We start from the raw sequence: 20,838 nt of genomic DNA, 5'->3' as shown, positions 1-20,838 counted from the left end.
AGATACCCTGCAAAACCCTCTCCTGATGAATAAATAGTAATTGGATGGATGGATAGGTGGGTGGGTGGATGGGTGGATAGATGGATAGGTAGGTGGATAGATGGTTAGGTGGGTGAATGGATAGAAGGATGCTGGTCTTCAGTAGCCTCTACACCTATACATCAGAACCCTAGAAACCTCAGAATCTTTGTGGCTCTCTAGATATCATGCCTCAGGAGTTTAGAATTGAGACCAGCTGGCCCTCCAAATGGTCAACTGTGCTCCCTGACCAACATTCCAAAGAACCCTATTGAGAACTTTATGTTACCCAGGCACAAGCTAAACCATACAGACTACCTTCTCATAAATATGGAACTATCAGGGGGAAAAAATCAAATAACAGGTGATCTCATGCAACATTTGCCTTTTCCATTTAGAAATTTTGAAAAGTCTAACTTGAAATTTAGTTCATCTTGAGTCTGAGATAATATTTTCATGGAAGGTACCATTTTTTCTTTATTTTCCTCTCCCTTCTGACATGATCTTGGACACTTTGCTCGACTTTTCCAGCTTACAAACATTGCCTGCTTGGCACCATTTAGGACTGGTCTGCAGTTGGTTGAGAAAATGCCTGCATGGGCTTTCTCAAAGGCAGCAGCATTTGAAGTCAGAATGGCAGCATATGCTCATTCCAGCAGGAAACCCAGCCAATTGGCAATGATCCCCTGACAATTAAATATTAATATGAAGAAACAGTCTTTTTATCATCTAAGGTACTTGTAGCAGATTCTCCGAGAAACTTTCTTCCCTGCCTTATTCATTCATACTGTGTGGAATACACTGGATTCCATCTGCTTATAGCCCTGTAGGGGGAAATCGTGGTGGCTTTCATCCAGTGAGTCTTGGCAGGCACCCGCTGTACATTCGTTGTTATTTGATGAAGGATTTGGCATATGTGCCGAGGTAAGCCTTTTTGAGGTGTTATCCAGAACGGGCTTCCTAGTAAAAGGCCCTCCCCTAAAAGACTCTTCCCAAAGAGGCTGCCGCAGAACTTTTCTGTGGGTAGAAATTGCACATGTAACCTGCTTACTTTATTTCATGGACGTGGTAGAATTCCACTAACCCCTCCAGGATTTCTTAAAGCGGGGTTGGACTTCCTGGATGTGAGGGCAGGAAAATCCACAGAGGTTGTGCAGAAGCCAGAGAGCTGTTTTGTGGCAGCTGGTGCCGGTAGCAATAGACAGAAGAAGAACCTGTGGGAAGAAGCAGAAATTCTGTATCTGCTGGGCCCCCTCCTTCTTCCCCAGTCTGCCTGGATTTCAGATTGGCCATCATGATGGGAGGAAGACCAGAGGAGAAGTGACCTGACCAGCTGCTGGCCGTGACGAGGCTGCGAGGAAAGCTGAGGGGCCTCTGGGGAAGCAGAGGGCTGTTGAGTGACACACAAGGTCAAGGGGGTTCTGCCTAAAAGACCACAGTAAGCTTTCAGGACTCTGCCGGTTCCAGAGGCCGTCAAGCCATTCAAGAGGACTGATCATCCCCACAGGAGCCCCGAGGGCTGGGGAGGACACCAGCTTCCCTGAGAAAGACCCCTGAAGAGCTGGGGCCAGAAGATGGACCTCAAGTCTGGGCCTGAAACTCCACGGGACCAGCTCCACTTCCTGCCCAGATCCACCTTCACTGCATGATGCCCAAAGTGTTTCCTCCGTTTCATCGAGACGAGAGCTCCCAGAAGGTAGGTATCATTGGAAACTATCTTTAGGGTCAGGGATGAACTTCCCTTCTGCAAATGAAGGCTTAGTGGGATAGCAAAGCACTCACAAGCATCTCAGCCCACGGGGATCTGAGTGGAGGAAGCACACTTCCCAGAACATAAGAACTCCCTGGGCGGAGTTTTCCAAAGCCTAATATCACTTTTCATTCCCCAGGTTAATGAGGTCAGAAACACCCTCCTCTACCATGGGAAGGAGATCCCCCCCAACCCCTGGCTATGAGTCACCCTTCCCCACCACCCCTGGCTGTCCTATGGTTACTCTAAAGCAGACCATAGTCCTGGCTGCGGGCAGGGCTCCTGGCTGGAATGTTCACCGCTGGCCTTGCCTTTGCCTTTCTACTCCACAGGAGCTGGAGAGAGAAAACGAACACTGCATTTAAAATGCTCTGGTGGATTTTTTTTTTTAATTTTTTAATTTACTTTTTCTCTCTTAGTGCCATCTCCCTTACACCCTGGTAAAGGAGACAGGAAAGAGGCAAAAATCGTCTTCTGAAATTGTGCCTATGAATTTCTGTCCTTGAACAAGGATGTTTTCAAACTCTGCACAGATGGTTCAAGCTTCCAAAATCTCTACACTTACACCAGCTCTATTTTTAGAGCCACGTTGGAAGTAGCTGGCAGGGAAAAAGAATGGTTGAAATCAGGGAGATCCCAGAAAATCCAGGATGTATGGTCCTACAAATCTCTGCTTCTTGTAGCAGTGAGTGCTGGTATCGGCCGGCGAGGGCGTGGGGAACAGGAACTTTCTTTGCACCTGTCTTAGGGCTCCGAGGAACACTTCCCTCCGACCATCTGTGGGTCTCTCTCTAGATTCCTGCTTCTGCCTTTCCCTGGATTCTCTGTCCCGTGGAATGTTTTTCAAGTTAAATGGCTTAACTTTATCCTTTTTATAATGGAGGTATAATTGACATGTGTTATATTAGTTTCTGGTGCACAACATAATGATTCAGCATTTGTGTATTTTGCAAAATGATCACCATACTAGTCTAGTTAACGCCCATCACCTCACATATTTATGGAACTTCTTTTCCTTGTGATAAGAACTTTAAAAATCTACTCTCTTGGCAGCTTTCAAATATGCAAAAACAGTATCACTAACTATAATCACCATGATGTACATTACATCCCCAAGACTTACTTATTTTATAACTGCAAGTTTGTACTTCTTGACCTCCTTCCTTTTACCCACCCCCGACTCCAGCCTCTGGCCACCACCAATCAACATGAATGAGCTTTTTTTTTTTCTTTTTTAGATTCCACATATAAATGAGATCATATGGTATTTGTCTTTCTCCGACTTATTTCACTTAGCATAAGGCCCTTAATGTCCATCCATGTTGTTGCAAATGGCAGGGGTTTGTTCTTTTATATGGCTGAATAATATTCCACTATATATGTATACTACAATTTCTTTATCCACTTCATCCATCAATGGACACTTCAATTGTTTCCATGTCTTGGCTATTGTAAATAATGCTGCTATGAACATGGGGGTGCAGATATCTTTTTGAGTTAGTGTTTTCATTTTCTTCTGATAAATACCCAGAAGTAGAATTGCTGGATCATATGGTAGTTCTATTTTTAATAACTGCAACAATTTGAACAGTGCACAAGGGTTCTCCCTTTTCTCCACATCCTTACCAACACTTGTTATCTCTTGTCTTTTTTATAATAGCCATTCTGACAGGTGTGAGGTGTTATCTCATTGTGGTTTTGGCTTGCATTTCCCTGATGATTAGTGACGTTGCACATCTTTTCATGTACCTGTTGGTCATCTGTATGTTTTCTTTGGAAAAATATCTATTCAGATCTTCTGCCCATTTTTTAATTGGATTGTTTAGTTTTTTGCTGTTGAGATGTATGAGTTCTTCATATTTTTGGATATTAACACCTTATGAGAACTATGATTTACAAATATTTCCTTCCATTCAGTAGGCTGCCTTTTCATTTTGTTGATGGTTTCCTTTCCTGTGCAGAAGGTTTTTAGTTTGTTATGGTCCCTCTTGTTGAATTTTGAATTTTTGGAAGTGTGGCCTCCACCACTGAGCAGCCAGTGACTTGGTGCATTTTACCTAAATTCTCCAAACCTTTGCTTTCCTGGCACATCTGAAATTAGCTAATAAAGGTGGGTGTAGATCCCATTTAATGGACAGGCAGAATATTTGCCTGGACACAGGTGACGCAGGTGACACCAGGGGTCCCAAGGTCATCAAGCCACAGGTGGAGTCACCATGCCGCCTTCCTAAAGGGCATCTTTCTCATTTGGCATCTCTGAGCCCCTAAACTTCACTGCAGAGAGCTTGCACTTTTTTCCTCGGTTGATTTTTCTCTTTCAAAACAAAAGGTCCTTCAAAGGACTGCACTCCCCACCAGGAGAAAGATTCCCAAGGGCTCTCAGCTCTGAAAAACAGAAAATGCTCAACACACCCCACTGTTAAGCTGCTGACAGTTTCTGCTTGGGGTGGGAGGGGGCGTGGAGGACGGGCAAGGGCCGGGGGTGCCTTCAAAGGACATCCCATCTGGAAAGGGCAGTGCAGGGGGTGCTTGGACAACCCTGGGCACAGGAAATGTGAATTCTTCTAAAACAAACAAAAACAAGCCAAACAACGAAAGGAAACTGCATTAGGATCCAAAGTGATCTGAATGGAACCACATGTGTCTTCCGGGGGGAAACAGAGCCTGGGCCTGTGTTTGTACACAGGACGGGCCCTCTCCGCCCTGGACTCACGCAGCCAACTCTGGGCAGACACCCCCCCGCCCCTCCCGTCAACGCCCCAGGGCCATGGCCAACTGTCCTCTGCGGGGCTCCCTCCCTCGCCCGGGCCCCTCAAAACCGACCTGCTGGGGGAGTTTCCCCACCAACCTGCAGACGAGCTGCTGGGTCACTCAGACAGCTCTAAGCCAGAGGAGGATGTGGGCTGGAGAGGGAGGGGCAGATGGTGGGCATCGGCCCCCATTTGTGCGCAGCCAGCCGGCAAGGCCGGCCTCCTCGCAGCCTGCGTGGGAAGGGCCTGCAGGGCGCCCGTCTGCAGTCAGCCCCCTTCCCCAGGCCCAGCTGCCTCTGAATTTAGCGACAACTTGTATTTGCTGGGGCAGGAAGTGGTGGGGAGGAAATGGAAAAGCTAACTCTGAGCGTTGGCGCCTGGGCCAGGGGAATGAACGGTAGGGTTACAGACCTTTCGCTGGCAGGGACCTTGGAACTCGCACAGCCCGGCCTGGCCACCTTACAGACAGGCACCACAGTCTGACTCTCAGGGGACCCTGACTCAGGCCCTGTCATCCTGACTCTCCCAGGCCTCTCACGGCAGCTCTGATGGGCTGTTACTCTCCGTTCTGTCCATAACGTTCGTAGCATTGAAACGGTGCCCGTGGGTCCCTCCGGGTTGGGTGTGAGGTCACCCATGTCCTCTGCACACAGCATATAATAAATAATAAACGTGTCTTAACTGGCAGACGCTACAACCTGTAGAAAACTCACCAAACGTCTCCACCAGGCCAGACCTGCCCTTCTTGGCAAACCTTCTCTCAAACCCTTAAAAGCATCCTGCGATGCTCCCCAGATGATCCAGGTAAGGGGCCAGGAGAACCGAGCCCGGGGGGCAGGGGCGGGGTGGGGCGGGGGGAAGCAGAGGCCAGAAGGCGCCGGCCACAAGCCTCAGGCCTCAGAACGATCTTTGCTCGCAGGCCAAGGGAGAGTTTCTGGAATTTGGTCACAGGGAGGGCAAGTCAGCGCAGTTCATGGAAAAAGTATTTTAAGGGGAAGAGTGTTTGGCAATTTCCCTTAGCTGTAAACCAGCCAAGAGAAATTAAACAGGGGACCCCAGGGGCATGTGCCAGCACGCCGGGGTCAGCTACATCCTCGTGTTCTGCACCTTCCGTCCAGAGTGAAGGATGACCACATGGTGACCATAGGAAGGAGTTTCAGAAGGTAGTTCGCATGGAGCTTAACCTTGCTTAAGATGACCTTTTAAAAAACCTAGACTACTGACAGCTCATAAGGAATCGTGAGATATAAAAAAGCGCAGGGCTGCGGTGACCTAGGGGAGGCCCGTCCCAGCTGGAGGTCTGTTTCTGAATGAAAGCTCCCCCGCCCCCGGCCTGTCCTCAGAACCCACTGCAAAAGGCCTGGACTCGGGAGACAAAAGGCCAGGTCTGTCCTCAAGCCACTCACCTCTCTCTCACCTGAGGGCGATTCTCTTTCTCACCTGTGCAGCACCACGTGCCCCGGCCGGCTCGCTGGGCTACCGTGAGAGACAGGTGACGTGTTCAAGGGGATGACGGGTAATAACATGTCAGGCAACACAATTGTGGGCGACTGGGCCCCTAATTGGGAAAAGCAGTGAAAGTCATGCTCTCCTTACATGAAAAAATGCTGAAGTCTCTGTGGGTCAACCTCTGTGAGACAGGCACACACCCCCTGGCCTGCCACACCCAATGCAGGAACCACGTTAGGTGTCTCGAGCAGGAAGGATTTAATACGGGAAACTGGGTGCTTACAGGTTGTCAGGAGGGCTAAGGGCGCTCGGCTGGGCGTGCGGGAGAGAATTCCAGGACATCATCCAAATGACACAGGAGGATGAGCTTCTACCCGGGGCCCCACTGGAGCTGTGATGCCCCAGCACGGCCAGCTCTGGGCACACAGGACACAGAGCAGAAACGGAGCAGGTGCTCTCCCACAAGCAGACGGAATCTGGTCTCCACACTCCGTGCTGTTACACAGCTAGAGGAGGCAGGAAGCTGCTTCTGCCCCACTCCTGCGCCCCAAATCCCACCAGCACAGTAATTCATAGAGCGTAGCTCACGCCCATCCCTTCAGCTACAGGGCATCGTAGGAAGTGTGGTTGTAACCCTCCTCTCCAGCTCGGGGGAAAATGCGGGGCAGCAAGCCAACCCCGGGACCTTTCCCCAGCCCCTCCACACACACAGACCTTGTTTTACTGGGAGAAGTTTGAAAGCTAGAGACTTCCTGAAGCTAAGATTAATTTCTGTATTATCAGGGCAGAGGCTACGATACTCTCCCAAATAGTACCTTTTTACCCTCTCTTTTATTAGTCTTCACAGTAGGTTGGTCACAAAGTCCCCCTCGGCCCAGGTTCCTCTGACCAAGTTCTCTACTGTCCCCTGGGCAAGGGGTATGCGTGTGTGCGTGTGTGTGTGTATGTGTGTGCATGCGCATGTGTGCATGTGTGTATGTGTATATGTGTGTGTACACATGTGTGCGTGTACCTGTGTACGTGTGCGTATGCCTATGTGTGCACGCTTACACCATGGATCCCTTCAGCAGTCTGATAAAGGTGATGGCTCCCATCTTAGAATAATGTTTTTACATGCATGAAATTAAACTCATAAGATTACAAAAGAAACCCATTATATTGGTAACTGTACTTCAATGTAATTGATTTCCCTTGTAATCTTTAATAAGCACATTAAATAACCAGGTCCCCCAGCAGACCTCATGTCAGTTATAACTTTGAGGACAAGATGAGTGTAAATATTTCAGGACATCTGCAAAAACGGAACTGCCATATGAAATTACCTTATTTCTATTGACGGTAAAAATCACAGATTCTGCTAACAGCAGTCATCTGTTGCCTACATCCGAGAATAAAGGAGGTGCTAGATGTCAGACAGGGATTAGTGAGAGTCAAGCTGCATTCCTGCCCTCCGAGTCCACGAGCCCCAAAGGGAGGTGGACCCGAGTTAGGAGCCCCCCACTTGCGTGCCATACCCCTCTGCATACATGGCTGACCATCCCCCTGTGGCCCAGCCACCCAGAGAGGGGACGGAAGCAGGATCAAGTGGTTCCTTTTGGGGTGACCGCACATGGTACGCATCACTCCCACTGCCCTCCTGAGAGGTGATCACAGCTCACCCCAAGGAGTCTGCATCTAGGCGGCCGGATGCCCACTACAAGCTCAGAAAGCACTGTCACTAAGAGAGCAAAGGGGAGAGCAGACCTCAGGGACCAGTGGGCGGTTTCTACCACACTCCCTCAGTCACGCAAGTGCACACGATGAAAAGTTCAAATTAGCTGAACTCCTCTGCATGGTCTTAAGGCAATTTGCTTCCTTTGTTTGGAAAATACTTGCTGCTAGTATTTCTCAAGACTTCTTCAAACCTACTAATTATTGAAATAGATCTCTGTGTCTCTAGAAGCGACAGAATACAGCTCTATTGTGGATGCAGGAGAATCCAGCAGTGGCCTCACTGGGTTTTCCCATCCACTGACGGCCTCTCTGAGCTGAGATCTGCTGCTGCCTGTTGCCTGGGCCCCACAGTCCTGATCCTCATTTTACCTCATGATATTTACATTGTAGCTTGTGGCAAAGTTTTCAAACACTTTTTTTCCAGTTCCCCCAGAGGAGAAACGCCCTTATCGTGGGCTGAGGAAGCTCAGAGCAAAGCCATGAAAGTCTAGAGGAAACTGCACATCCCCCCACCCTTTCCGCGTACCCTTCCATCACAGCTACACGTTGGGTCACCACGTGTGTAGGGCAACTCCATACACTCCGGGCTACTCCTTGTGAAGTGCTTGCTCTCTGGGGGGCTCTGATACGAGCATGCTCACCCCTTTGTTGGGTGGAAGGTCTTCCTGAATGAGGGTGCTGCCCTTTCCAGAGCCAGTTGTGTGTTATCTTCTAGTCTCTTCCATCACCCCTCAACTTGAACCGAGTCTTAGGAAACATTACACCTTGTTCTCCACCACACACCTGGCAATTAGGAGGGCGCCTGTGTCCATATTCCTGAAGAGGAAAGCAAGAGGTATTCGCATTCCTAAGGCCATGACGTGACCAGCACACCAAGGAGAGAGACAGCCAAGGGCAGGTGAATCTTGGAGACATGACCTCTGACCGCCCTTCACAGCCAACTTGGAGGACCTGGGAGAGGCTTTATTAAGATAACCTAAAGATTTTCACGTAAACTTCAATCATAATTTTAGCATATCTCAAAAACCAATGGGTTTCGGAGGATTATATATTCATTTCTACTGTCTCTTGTCACTCTGGAGGTTGGAATGACTCTACCTTACCTCCTGGCTGTGGACAGCACCCGCCATAAGCTCTAAAACCCTACGAACAAAACTGGGTCACGTAGTAGATGTTCCAAGACATTCCACTGAGCAGAATTCTTCTAATTTAATTAGAATGCCAAGCAACCACCCAGCTCAGTCTCTGGTTTTGCGTGGCCCTTCTCCTCATCCCACGCCTCCGCCATGGATTCCCGTAAAGGAAATTCTTCCCATGCTTCACAAAGGATTCCTGCCAAAGACCCAAGTTTTCATTCTGTGAGGTCCGACTCTGTCCCCAGAGCTTGATCTCTGAGTTGACCGGGAATGTGCGGTTTGAAGTGCAGTGTAAGTGTCCTTTGTGCCTGGTCTGGAAGTCGCTGCTAAAATGCTAAACAGTGTTTTTCCAACACCACCTCCCCAGGGGGTCTCTGCCAGTGAGCCCCTTGGAACCGGTCAAGCACATTTTCAAGATGCTGGATGTCAGAATCAAGGTCTAGGATTGAGGCTTAGAGAAGGCAAGATTTTAGATGACTAGCTGGTTTCATTTTTAAGGACCCTATTGGGGAAAGCTATTCATTCCTGGCTCAAATCACCTAATGACAATTCCTTGGGTGATAATAGTAATAACACTACCACTGTTTATTAAGTACTTGTTCTTGTGCTAAACATCTTATGTACTTTGTATCAATGAATGCTCATAGCTACCCTAAGACAGGAGTACTATTATGTCCATTTTATAGATGAGAAAACTAAGGCTTAGAGTGTAACTGGTTTACCTGGGGTTTCATAGCTGATTAGTGCCAGAGCCAGGATTCCCATCCCGTCCTCAGTGTAAGGCCTTTGTTGTAAGCGTTTTGCTGTATATACCTCGTAGGTATTTGCGCCAACCCCTCTGTAGGTTGATGGTTTGCAAATTCAGAGGGTGGCCCAGGTCAGTCCTGGCCAAACACAGTGGGGCCGTTTCCCTTCTGCCTGGTTGATGGTGACATCAACAAGATGTCTCTGGAGGTCGGGGGCAAATGAGGCAAGTGTGCTTTGCCTTAACCCAGATTAAGTCAGCATCCAGCAGAAGAGACGTGATTGTTTTATTGGTCATATTATCATTCCCTCCTCCACAGAACCCCGAATTCCAACCAGGGCCATTTGTAAGGAAGCCTGGCCCACGGCGAGCAGTACACAACTACCCACGCTCTCCTCGGACCTTTGCTGTCTGCCTCTCACTGCTGCCAGGAGCCAACACGTCAAGGTCCCAAGGTACCAGGTTGAATTCTAGTGGGCTGGTGAGAGATTTCCACGATCCAGAGTCACGGGAGAATGGAGAAACGGGCAGTTTTGCTTTTTGCATCCCTGCCTCCTGACTCTTGCCCAGGTGACACCCAGGCTTTCAGAGCTGGTGGGGCTGAGCTGGGGACGGGGGTGGCAGTTCTTACCAGGCCATTGGAAATGGTCCCTGTGGGGGTCGGCTTAAAGCTGACGTCCAATTCCAAAACCACTTTTTATGGGAAATAGAAACTGTAGGAAAGAGGAAATACAGAGGATGTCTTTTAAAGGTAGTAGCTAAGTCATTCGGCATGAAAATATGGGATAAGTGATGAAAATCAGAGTCCAACAGGTATTCTCTCAGCTCCCGTCTCTCTCTCTCTCTCTCTCTTTGCTTTCTCTTTCCTGCCGTCTATGGAATGAAGAAAAGAGCAGAGCTAGCCAGGCCTTGTGAAGTGCAGCATACATGCAGCCGTGTCCTAAAGGACCTGCCAGAGCTAAATGTCTGAGAAGCAAGTCACATGCTATTGACTTAACAGGAACCAACTGTGTTGTTTTTATGAACAAATCTAAATCAGGCCAGAGGCTTCAAGGCCGGTTTGGGGGCCCCCAGACCCAGTCCTCTTATGGAGCTGTGTGTTTCCACGTGCCCAAGGCCATCCTGCATGTGGCTGCCGCTGGTGTCTCCCGGGAAGCAACACCAGGCTCACATTAAATGGCCCCCTGAGTGTCACCCAGCACATTTGATTATTTTGTTCCTCTGGGAAAAGAATGCAGATCTGCATCTCCGCATTTACTGCGGTGTTGGGTGGGTTGGAGCTGCAGAAACTGGACCAGATTAGTCCTTGTTTGTAGGATGTGTCCCCCGACACACAGAACCCACGGGGTACAGCTGGCTGTGCCCTCAGATCCTGGGTCAGGGCCGCCACGAGCCCTTCGACACCTGGGCCCCAAAGCAGCAAACAGAAGGGAGTTAACATGAGGGTCCCTGCAGGGCTGAGTTTCTCGGATCACCCACAGCCCCCGGGGTAGGGGGCAAAGGGCGTGCAGGGAGGGGCGTCTGTGCAGAAAGGATAAAATTGCAGACCCAGGAAAAGGTCTTGTTTCCTCTGAGAACCTTAGGAAGACCTGGAGAAAATTTGATTTCCAAGTCTGACACCAGAGTGGAGGCGTGGTTTTCATTTCAGGCAGGGACGGGGTGGGCTTGAAACAATCTTGATGGTGTCCTCATGGGGAGGACAGGACCCTGCCACCTGGCCGCACCGGGAGCTCAAGTACCCAGAAAGGCCCCCTCTCGCCCAGGCCAGCCGTCTGGCCACCAGTCCCAGGGACGCTTCACAGGCATCTCCCTGGTCCAGGGTGGACCAGCCCGTGTGCCGGGTGCAGAGCGCCTGCTTACAAAACCATCTGAGCATGGCCCGATGTGGGCACACGGCCAGCTTTTACATAATTCAGGCTTGGCTCTGCTCAGGATGGTACAACTTAAAGGAGCCTTGGAAGTTGTGCTTTCATCTCCTCCTCAGCCTTCCCACCTCCCTGCGTCCTTCCCGCATCCTGGCAGCAAGCGCGTGGTGGCACTTTATCATGTGGGCTGGACGTCAGTGCCTGGGGTGCAGAGGACCAGAGCGGCGTTTCCCAACGTCCCCCCATTGTCCCCCTCCCCGGAGCTGTCACACACATCTCCCCTCCCACCCCCCGAGCTGTCAGCTCTCGGATGCCCAGATGGGAAGCTCAGGAATGTGAGAGGGGGGACGTGGAGCCCAGCACAGTGGGAGCAGATCCGTTTTATTCCCATCATCAAAAGCCATCTTTCATAATTTAAAGTCGCTCTTCTCATGTAGGAAGATCAAAGCCCTGCGCTGAGCCCCATTCGGGGCGGGGTGGGGGAGGGCGACACATTCATCCTTCAAGTCGGGGCTGAGATGGGACTTTCCCACTGACGGAGGGGGTCACAGGTTCCGGAAGTTTTAACTCCAGTTTCACATAGTCGTTGGAGGGAGTGGGTTACACTGTTCTTCACGAGGATTCAAACTGTGCGTGCTTTTGTCGTCTGCGTCGCATCTGAGAGGGCAGGGGCCGCGCAGCCTGACTCAGAGACACAGGCTGGAGCCCATGTGCTCAGGGAGCTTTGGGGGTGGCAGAATCACTGTCTCTCTGTGTCTGTCTGTCTGTCTCTCTCACACACACACACTTGCACACATACTACAGTTGGCTCCTCCTCCCCCAGTTAGAACGTCAAAAACCCAACAGACATTTCATATAAAATAAAAATTAAATTAAAAAAATTTAAATGCACTGGGAAACCTAAAAAAAAACCCCAGTGGATGTTTCCACTTTCCCTCTTTGTTGAATTCCTCCAAATGGGTGTGTCCAGAGGACCCGCTGCCCACATGTGGGAATCAGAGTGTGCAGTGCCCCTGGCATCGCATTGCATCAGGGAAGACAGGCTGCTTCAAACGGGAATACACAGTCGGCGTTTGCGAGCAATCTCTGGGCACCTTACACTGGCTGTGAAGTTTTCTCAGTTACCTCACTACTGATGAATAATTGGGCTGATAAGGAGCCATGATGGTTTCCCTCCGTTTAACCAAGATTAAAACCAGCTCTTTACCGTCTCAAAACCCACACACATTTTAAGGGACTAAAAAACGTCCAGAAAGATTTTCTCTTGGTCTGTGTTTTGCAGCACGTGTATCTGAACGTCTGTTCCTCTAAGGGGCCTAGAAGCAGGATTTCTGGACTGACCTGCAGCAGGAAGGCTGAGAACCATCCTCAGGGCCTGGGTTCAGCCTGATTTTGCAGACCAGTTTCTGACCGTGTGCAATGAGATGTGTTTAAATCCAGTATAATTCCATCACTGATGTCAACCATGTGCAGCAAACAAAAGAAAAGGGGAAACCATGATTTTGTCCAGAAGCCTGTCCGCAGACTGGCCTTGATTAGAGCTTTGGTTGCCATATTGAAAAACCAAAATGACCATTCCATGAGGAGAAAAACATTTCCTTGGTCAAATATGAACTGTTCACAGATTCAGATTCACCTACGACAGGGCCCATGGCCATGAGCAGACACTAGGATAAGGCATTTCACACGCTTAGGGCAGCCCAGGGAAGTGGGTATGGTCATTCCCCATCCTTAATGCCGCCTCAAAAGCCCAGCAGCCTCCTCTGGCACAGGTGTGTGTGTCCCCAGGATCAGGGGCCCTGCTTTCTGACTCCACCTCTTGTCTCTCCAAAATCATTTCTCAGGGAAGTATTAGGGAAATTCCAAACTTCTCCAAATGTGGTGGCTATTTTTCCATTATTTCTCTTTGCACGATTCTCCTTGAAGGAAGAGTTCAGCCTTGATTCCTTGCTTGGATCACGCCTGATTTAATCCTGGGTTAACCTGGAGAGGAAGGCTGAAATACAGCCTCCTTGAGAGAAAACGCGGACTCCCTTTTTGACAGAAGCAGCATTTGAATGAAGACACGTAAGCCTCCATGACGATGTCCTGGGAGAAGCAGCCACGTGGGGGAGGAGCTGGGGCCCAGAACCACCACCTTCTCACGTTGCCACCTCCACCCGACCTCCAGCTCTCTCCCCGGGAGGTGACGTCAACCCCTGGACAGATAAGGTATGTGATGTTCCTGGCTCACAGGAAACAATCAATAAATGGTGACTTTTATCATCCTCTGTTTTTAAATATTGGAGGCAGCGGTATGTTCTGGTTACTTGACTTTGGGGGGTTAAGTTTGTTTTAACCAGAAAAGTTCTAGTTGTTTCCCTTGTCCACATGGAAGATGTTTCTAAAACGTACGCAGGCACATATTTTCCTGCAGCAGAACTGCACACAGTTGAATTTTTCCGTGATGATTAAGGATCTCGCTGTGCCCTGGGCGGCAATTCCAAGAGCGAAGACTTCTCATCGTTTGGCTCTGAGATGCAGATGTGGAAAGCCGCGCAGGCCCAACCATGTGCATCTAAGTCGGTGTTTGTTTTCAATCAATCTCTGGTATCGGAGCCCTTCCCTGGGGTTTGCCTTCCACTTATCAAAGCAGACTGGGAAGTCTGTCGGGGCTGGCGGTGCTCCCCGTGGAAGGTTGGCTTCTAGTGAATCCAAGTTTTGTATACTTCTAATTTGGGATGCACATTCGACTTTCCCAAGCAGAGGAAAGTCAGGTCAATGGCAGACACCCAATTTCAGCTGAACCCAAGACCGGCCTGGACCTTTGTAATCAGACCGAAGTCAGAACCCCTTACAGTCATCTGTCTCCACAGATCTACTTGTAACACTGAGCACTTGCTAAGGAAAAGGGAAGTACAGAGGTGGGAGGTGGGAAGGGAGCCCATGTTGTTCTTATTAAGCCCTTAGGAGGGTTTAGAGGGGATCAGTCACAAATTCTAGGGAAGGAGAAACACATTTACTTTGGCCCCAGACAGTGAAGTTCAGAGGCGAGGGGACGTGGTCTGAAGCAGGGTGAGTGGCCGCTGTGCGTCCCACACCCGATTAAGCTCAATGACAGCGACCTCGGGCCCCCTGAACGCCACCCGACTTCACCAGACAGCAGACTGATGAGTTAAGTGTAAATGAGAAACATGCGGATTACGTTTCCCTGAGAAAATAGATCACTTGAAAAATGAAGGGCCAAAGTGCTTGGGAAAATGCATTATGGATTTTGTCAAGGCCAGAAAGGATGTCGACTACTTCAGATATTCTCTAAATGCCAAAAGGGAGCAAGCATTTAGAGGCAAGCGCTCTCCGGGGGTGCGTAGGGCATCTGATCCTGCAAACCTCCCGCTGGGGAACTTGACCAAGAAGATGTGCATCCGTGCGTCTTCAAAGGCCTGGAACGTGGTTTTTGCGAACAGCTGAAAAGAATACACACAGATGAGACAATGATGCCGACCTTGGCCCAACAGGGGACTTGGAGCTGAACTCAGAGTCTTCGGTGAGACAGCCATTCCCACTCCACTTGTTTTTTTCATTTTCTGAGTTGAAAACTATCAAATGCAAGAATCAATGCAAAGGTTTGTTGTGTGATTTTGGCAATAAACAAACAAGCAGACAAAAATGCTTAAGAGTGAGTGGCTGTAAATAGATTCTGCTTGAATCAGGCCATGTTTTAACAAGCTTTCTAACAAACAATGGTTGTCCAGATGGATGAGAGAGACGCAGAGAGGGGCTCTGCGCAGACAGGTGGCCAGGTGACAGACCGCTGGCAGAGCCCAGGGCCTGCGCCCCCATCTCCCCCCTCACCGGGCCCGCACCACCTCCCGGACCAGGGCTCCAAGCAGCAAGGAAAGGCTTACTCTCTACCCACAGCCCTTCAGCAACTTCCAAGCAATGAGTCACCCACATCTCTGTAGATGGAATAGGAAAGTATGAAAATCTGGGAGGACACAGCAGGTGGGCAGGAGAGCTCCGGGCACCGTCAGCCTGCCTTCCAGCCTCCACGTCCCCAAACCCACCCAGGCGGGTTCTTTGTAGTTATTGCCTTGGTTCCCCCAAAAGTCTGATTTCTCTCCCTCTCTCTCTCTTCCTCTTCCTCCCTCTCTGTCTCTGTCTCTCTGTCTCTGTCTCTCTATCTCTATCTGTATCTCTCTCTATCTCTGTCTGTATCTCTGTCTATCTTTGTCTCTGTCTCTCTCTCTGTATCCCTGTCTCGCTATGTCTCTATCTCTCACCACTTCTCTCTGAGCCCCTGCATCTCTCTGTCTCCCCATCCCACTCGTCTCTCCAGGTGTTCTCTTCTCCCGAGAACGTCTTCCTCTTTCTCCGAGTCTCTGTCCCTAAGTCTGCTTCTCTGTCTTTTCCTGCTTCCATCTCTGGCTCAGCCGCCCTCCACCTGGAGCCTCTAGAGGGGCCATTGGGAGAAGGGCTGCCCTCATTCCTCCTTGTTTTCCTCTGTTTGACAAGATCCCCGTGAGTGAGACACACATGCCCCTCCCCAGGGGAAACCAGCTTTGTCACAAGCCACAGGGACCTCTCAGCAGGTCCCCGAGCCTCCCTTCTCAATTGGCTCAGAAATTGGGCTGGAACAAGGGTGGCATTCGTCAGCCCCAAAGGCCCCTGAGTCCTTATACCCTGAAGTCTTGACCTCACACCCCCAAGTGCTCCTGGGCCCCCCACCGAAGTTTGCAACCTCTCTTCCCCCCGTGTGCCCCCTCTTTCTATTTTGTGGCAACCGTTCCTTTTGTTCACTGACAACCAGTTCCCTCTGCTTCCCACACAGTTGAGATCGAGCCTCGGTCTTCTGTTGTCTGATAAAAGTGAAAAAAGGGACAGGTGCTCTGGAGGGTCACCCAGACCTCAGGGGATTTCTGTGCAAGAGAAAGAAACCTGCCTGGTTTGAAGGCCCTGAGATCAGTGGGCTGTTTGTTACCACAGCATAACCTGTCCCCTACTGACAGATACATGTTCCTCACCCATCTCACTCCACCCATGTTTCTGTGTCTCAGCCCTGGGGTCATGTTTTTAATCCCACATCTCCACTTACTGTCCTTTTCTTCCTCCCCCACCCCCAACCCAGCTCACCTGGGTTCCTTCTATATTTTGTCCTTTATCACGGACCTGGATTTGTATTGATATCTACAACTCACAGAAATAGATTGGCTTGTATTTTCAGCAAAGATGAGAGAAGATGGGAATATTCCACACAGATATGAGAGAAATGCCTTAAGCCCAATGGTCTGAAATGCTTTAAGTGCAGAACAAATACAGGGAAGGAATGTGCATTTGATCATCTCAGGACTCAGAAGGGAAGGGTGTTTCCAACGGCTTAATAAGTCTGAAATGAAAGTCCACATCAGAGAAGAATGGACAGACTTCTTTGCACAAATTGGAAGGAAACGACCAAGCCATGTGTGGCCTTGAACGCTTGAGCCCCTCAGCGTTAAGGATAGAAACAGGTGAGAGCACGGTGGCATCACAGGGGTTATTTGGAAGGTCAGCTCTTCCCATTGAAAATTGCACAGCTCAGAGGCAAGTGAGAAATTACCAGGACAAAAAAAACACACACACCTCCCACCCTACCCTCCCTCTCAATGCAATAACCTTAAAGTCCCAGCAGGACACAAACCACATGCTGCTGTGGATAAATTCTGAAAAGCATCCGAGGGTAAGTGTTTAATTATACTTAGCAAGGCTGCACCTTTCACTCTCAAAATAGGAAATCCCCACGGATTAAGTGCATTCAACCTCGAAAGTCCTGCAAGGAGCCACTCAGGATGGTGGGAACGAGTTTACATCGTTCATTTCAGGGCAACAGGAGGTCCTGAATCCAAAGGCCTTATGACGTGGTTCCACGCGGTCAGGGGCCAGGTGGACACCCCCTCCGCTGTCCTCAGGGACACTAAATAAAAGAATTAAATCTGTTCCAGGGCAAGCCCCCCGGCATCGGCCTGGGAGAGGGTAAGGCAGCTCAGTAAATGAGACGGACTGGGCCGAGCTTTCTCCTGATGCCCTGAGATCATCTCTGGGATAACCCTCTGGTCTCCGAGTGAGAGGGAGGGGGTGGCAACGTGGGTCCGGCCCCAGGCAGAGTCGGAGAAGCCAGAATGAGGCATCCAAGCTTCTTTTTAATGCCTGCTTCCTGTGGAGGATGCAGCATCTCATATGTTCCTTTAAGGTTTATTAAATATCAAAACATTTTGTGACTAAAAACCTATATGAGCTGTTAGATGTTATCTGACTCCCCCTCTTTGAGAATTACTGAGCTGGAGAGAGTCAGGGACCCACTTATCCCAAAGGTGAGGGGTGGGCTGTCAGGGAAGATTTCCCCTCTCTCCACCTCCCATCCAGACCCACCTACCAACCCTTCATTCGGATGAAGATAAAAATCACAGAGTTCCACAAAATCATTGAATCTTAAGCATCTTGATCGTTTAGTCCAGTGTTACCCAAATTCACGATGCAGAAAATTAAGGTCAGTGAAGATCGGCCGCTTGTCCTGGGTCACCGTTGCTCAGTGACAGAAGACGGACAACTGAGAGCTGGTCTCAAACACCGACGTGAGAGCTTCCCCTTGCAGGTCCCCATTTCTGCAAAACGAGCCACCCCGAAACAGCAGTCCTGGATTTAGTCCCAAGTCTGCCCTGGGCCTGGCAAGGATGGTTCACCCTGATCCACAGGCTTCAGCTGGGGTGACTCAAGGCACCTGGAAGATGTGCCCTCACTGTTGGCTGGTACCCACCCACACCCACCCTCCCCTCGCCTCCACAGGGCCCCTGGGGCTTCCTCACAGCATGGCCGCAGAGTTCCTAAAGCATTCCGAGAGATGCAAGGGGAAGCTGCCGATTCCCTAAGACCTGGTCCTAGAAACTGGCACAGTCCCATCTTCTGCTGCATCTGTTCCTCCAAAATTCAAGGCAGTGGGGTAGGCAGGGGGAGACAGAGACCCTACCTCTCAGTGGGTAGAAAGGCAAAGAATTTTGGACCATCTCCTAATTCACTCCATCTGCCTAAGGTAGTTTGCATTTTCATAGGCTTCAAAGACTCAGTTAAAAGAAATAAAAGCAAAGTGCAAAAATAATGGGGGTAGCTGGTCAGGGGCCTCTGGTGTGCAGGCTGCCATCAGCTCCTCTGAGGGGCTTCCAGGCACCAGCTGCTGGTGAAGGCAAAAGTGGAGAGACTGAAAAAGATGGAATTTTCCAGTCAATGACGTGACCCTCAGAGCCACGGTGCCCACACTTTATTGCGTGTTACAATAACCTGGACCCCTCATGAAAATACAAATTCCCAGCACCATCTCAGATCAATTAACTTGCAGTTCCCACAGGTGTTCAGGGAGCTATTTTTAAGGAAGTCCCCAGATGATGAGGAGGCAGCTCTTGGGTCACTACCTGTTTGCAAATTCAGACTCAAGACCCTGTTCTCAGGATCACTGGCTCTTGGTTGAGGCAGAGCCCTGCATATTTTTATAGATGTTTTTAAGTGATGAGACTGAAGTCCACTCACTGCCCACCCCCATTATGACTTCCACTTTGGCTGTGAAAAAATAGTCTGAAGATAAGACAACAAACTGAGGGAAAAGTACGGCTGTTTCTGGGCCAAGAGCTCAGCCCTGGGAAATACCCAGACCACTGAGGATGGGGTCGGAGAGACCCGGCTTCCACTTGGGCTTCAGCACCGCTCTCTGAGATCCATTCATGCTGCTGCACAAGTCAACAATTCATTCTCTTCTATTGCTGAGTGTGTTCCGTGGTCTGGATAGACAACAGTTTGCTTATCCATCCACCTGTGGGTGGGGTTGAGGATGCAAATAGGGCCAAGAGAAAGACCCTCTGGACCAATAGAAGAACAGAGAACACACCACATTACGGAGCAAACATCAACAGATTTACATGCAGGTAAGGTGGCCTGAAGATGACTACAAAGTTAGGGGGAAATCCAACATATTTCTGCCACAAAAGAGAAGAAAGATCAATCATGTCTCTTCTCTTCCAGCTCCATGCCACATCTCCTGTGAGGGAGCCTGGCGCTAATTCCTGAGTCCGTCCACGTGGCCAGAGAAACATCTCTACGTTGTAAGCCTGGAGCCTGGGCTCGGTCCTGGAGAGACGGACCTGTATTCCAAACAGAGCAAGGACACAGATTCACTGCGTCTCCCAGAACACACTCTGAGAAAGGAAAAATGGTCTTTGGGGCCTTTATAAATGGAGAAAATGATTCTCATTTACCCTTACAGTGAGCACTTGGGTCGTTTCCTGTTTTGGCTACTTCAAACAAAGCTGCAAAGAACAGTCACGTCCTGGACACAACATGTCTCTGGAGTAACTTGACTCAGGAGTGGAAAGGCTGGGCTGGACCATGGAGTAGGTGTATGTTTAACTCTTAAAGGAACTGCCCAAATGTCTCCCAGAGCACTGGACCGTTTCACATCCCCACCAGCAAGTTGCTCCTCATCTGCCCCAACACTTGGCATGTTCACTGTTTTTAATTACAGCCAATGCAATGAGCGCAGTCGTATCTTATTGTCCATTTCATTCATCTTTCCCTGATACAAATTATGTTGAGCATCACTTCATGTGCTTGCCAGACATTCGGGTACCTTCTTTTGAAAGCATCCAAATCTTTGGCCCAGTTTTTCATTGGGTTGTTTGTAATCGAGCTGTACAAGTTCTTAATATAGTGTCCCTACAAATCCTTCAATGTTTCCTCCCAGTCTGAGGCTTGCTTCTTCATGTTCTTACTATATCTTCAAAAAAGCAAAAATTTTAATTTTGATGAACTCCAATTAACAAGAAGTAAAACTGATCTCAGACTTCTGGCTCCAGAACAAATTCCAGAACTGGGAGAGAAAATGTTTCTGTTGGTTTAAGCCACCAAGTGTGTGGAGACTTTTACAGCAGCCCCAGGAAGCTAATACTCCCATTATGCTGTTTGGGGCCTGTCCTTTGCACGGGTGGTTCAAGGGTTAGGCTGAGACCTGTGTGGATTTACACATAGAATTAGGGGGTCCCCTCCGGGATTCTCTGCACCCTTCTCCTAGTTCCTCTGGCAAGCAGGATGGAGTTTCTATTAAAGTTCTCAGCATCCCACAATGGGGACCAGTGGTTGTGTGCAATCATCTCTCCAAGTTTGAGTCGGTTCCACAATCTGCCTGCTTTGTTTGCTCTTCACAGCCCTCAGATAGTTGTTTTTGTGGTTTCCCAGAGTTCTGAGTTGTAGTTAGTGAGTGGGAAGGGTTGGTGGGCTTCTCTGCACAGAGGAACGAGACCGGGGTCCACATCAGGAGCCAAAGCTGGGACGGGAGAGAACCTACTCGGGACACACGCGGTTTCGGTGGCTCAGCTCCGAGGCCCGTCTGTATATTCTCAGCCTTGGGGTGGGGTGT

General features: G+C 49.6%; 2 long non-coding RNA genes across 7 annotated transcripts; both read left to right on the top strand.

Moving 5' to 3' along the window:
• Positions 1-454: 454 nt before the first annotated feature.
• Positions 455-20,549, top strand: LOC309610467. 6 transcript variants are annotated; one of them, XR_014233966.1, is made up of 4 exons: positions 455-1,714; positions 9,881-10,016; positions 13,353-13,637; positions 19,449-20,549. It is a non-coding gene; the product is annotated as an uncharacterized lncRNA (long non-coding RNA). The 6 variants fall into 6 exon arrangements; XR_014233968.1 differs by lacking the exon at positions 19,449-20,549 and adding an exon at positions 18,926-18,984 and having other exon boundaries at positions 461-1,714; positions 13,471-13,637; XR_014233969.1 differs by lacking the exon at positions 19,449-20,549 and adding an exon at positions 13,804-18,763 and having other exon boundaries at positions 461-1,714; positions 13,471-13,637.
• On the top strand, positions 10,023-10,755 carry LOC309610468. The gene is made up of 2 exons (XR_014233972.1): positions 10,023-10,131; positions 10,601-10,755. It is a non-coding gene; the product is annotated as an uncharacterized lncRNA (long non-coding RNA).
• Positions 20,550-20,838: the final 289 nt, after the last annotated feature.

Source organism: Balaenoptera borealis (genome assembly GCF_965194805.1).
Source record: "Balaenoptera borealis genome assembly, chromosome: 14".
Taxonomy (NCBI): domain Eukaryota; kingdom Metazoa; phylum Chordata; class Mammalia; order Artiodactyla; family Balaenopteridae; genus Balaenoptera; species Balaenoptera borealis.
This window is presented reverse-complemented; position numbering and strand designations above follow the sequence as displayed.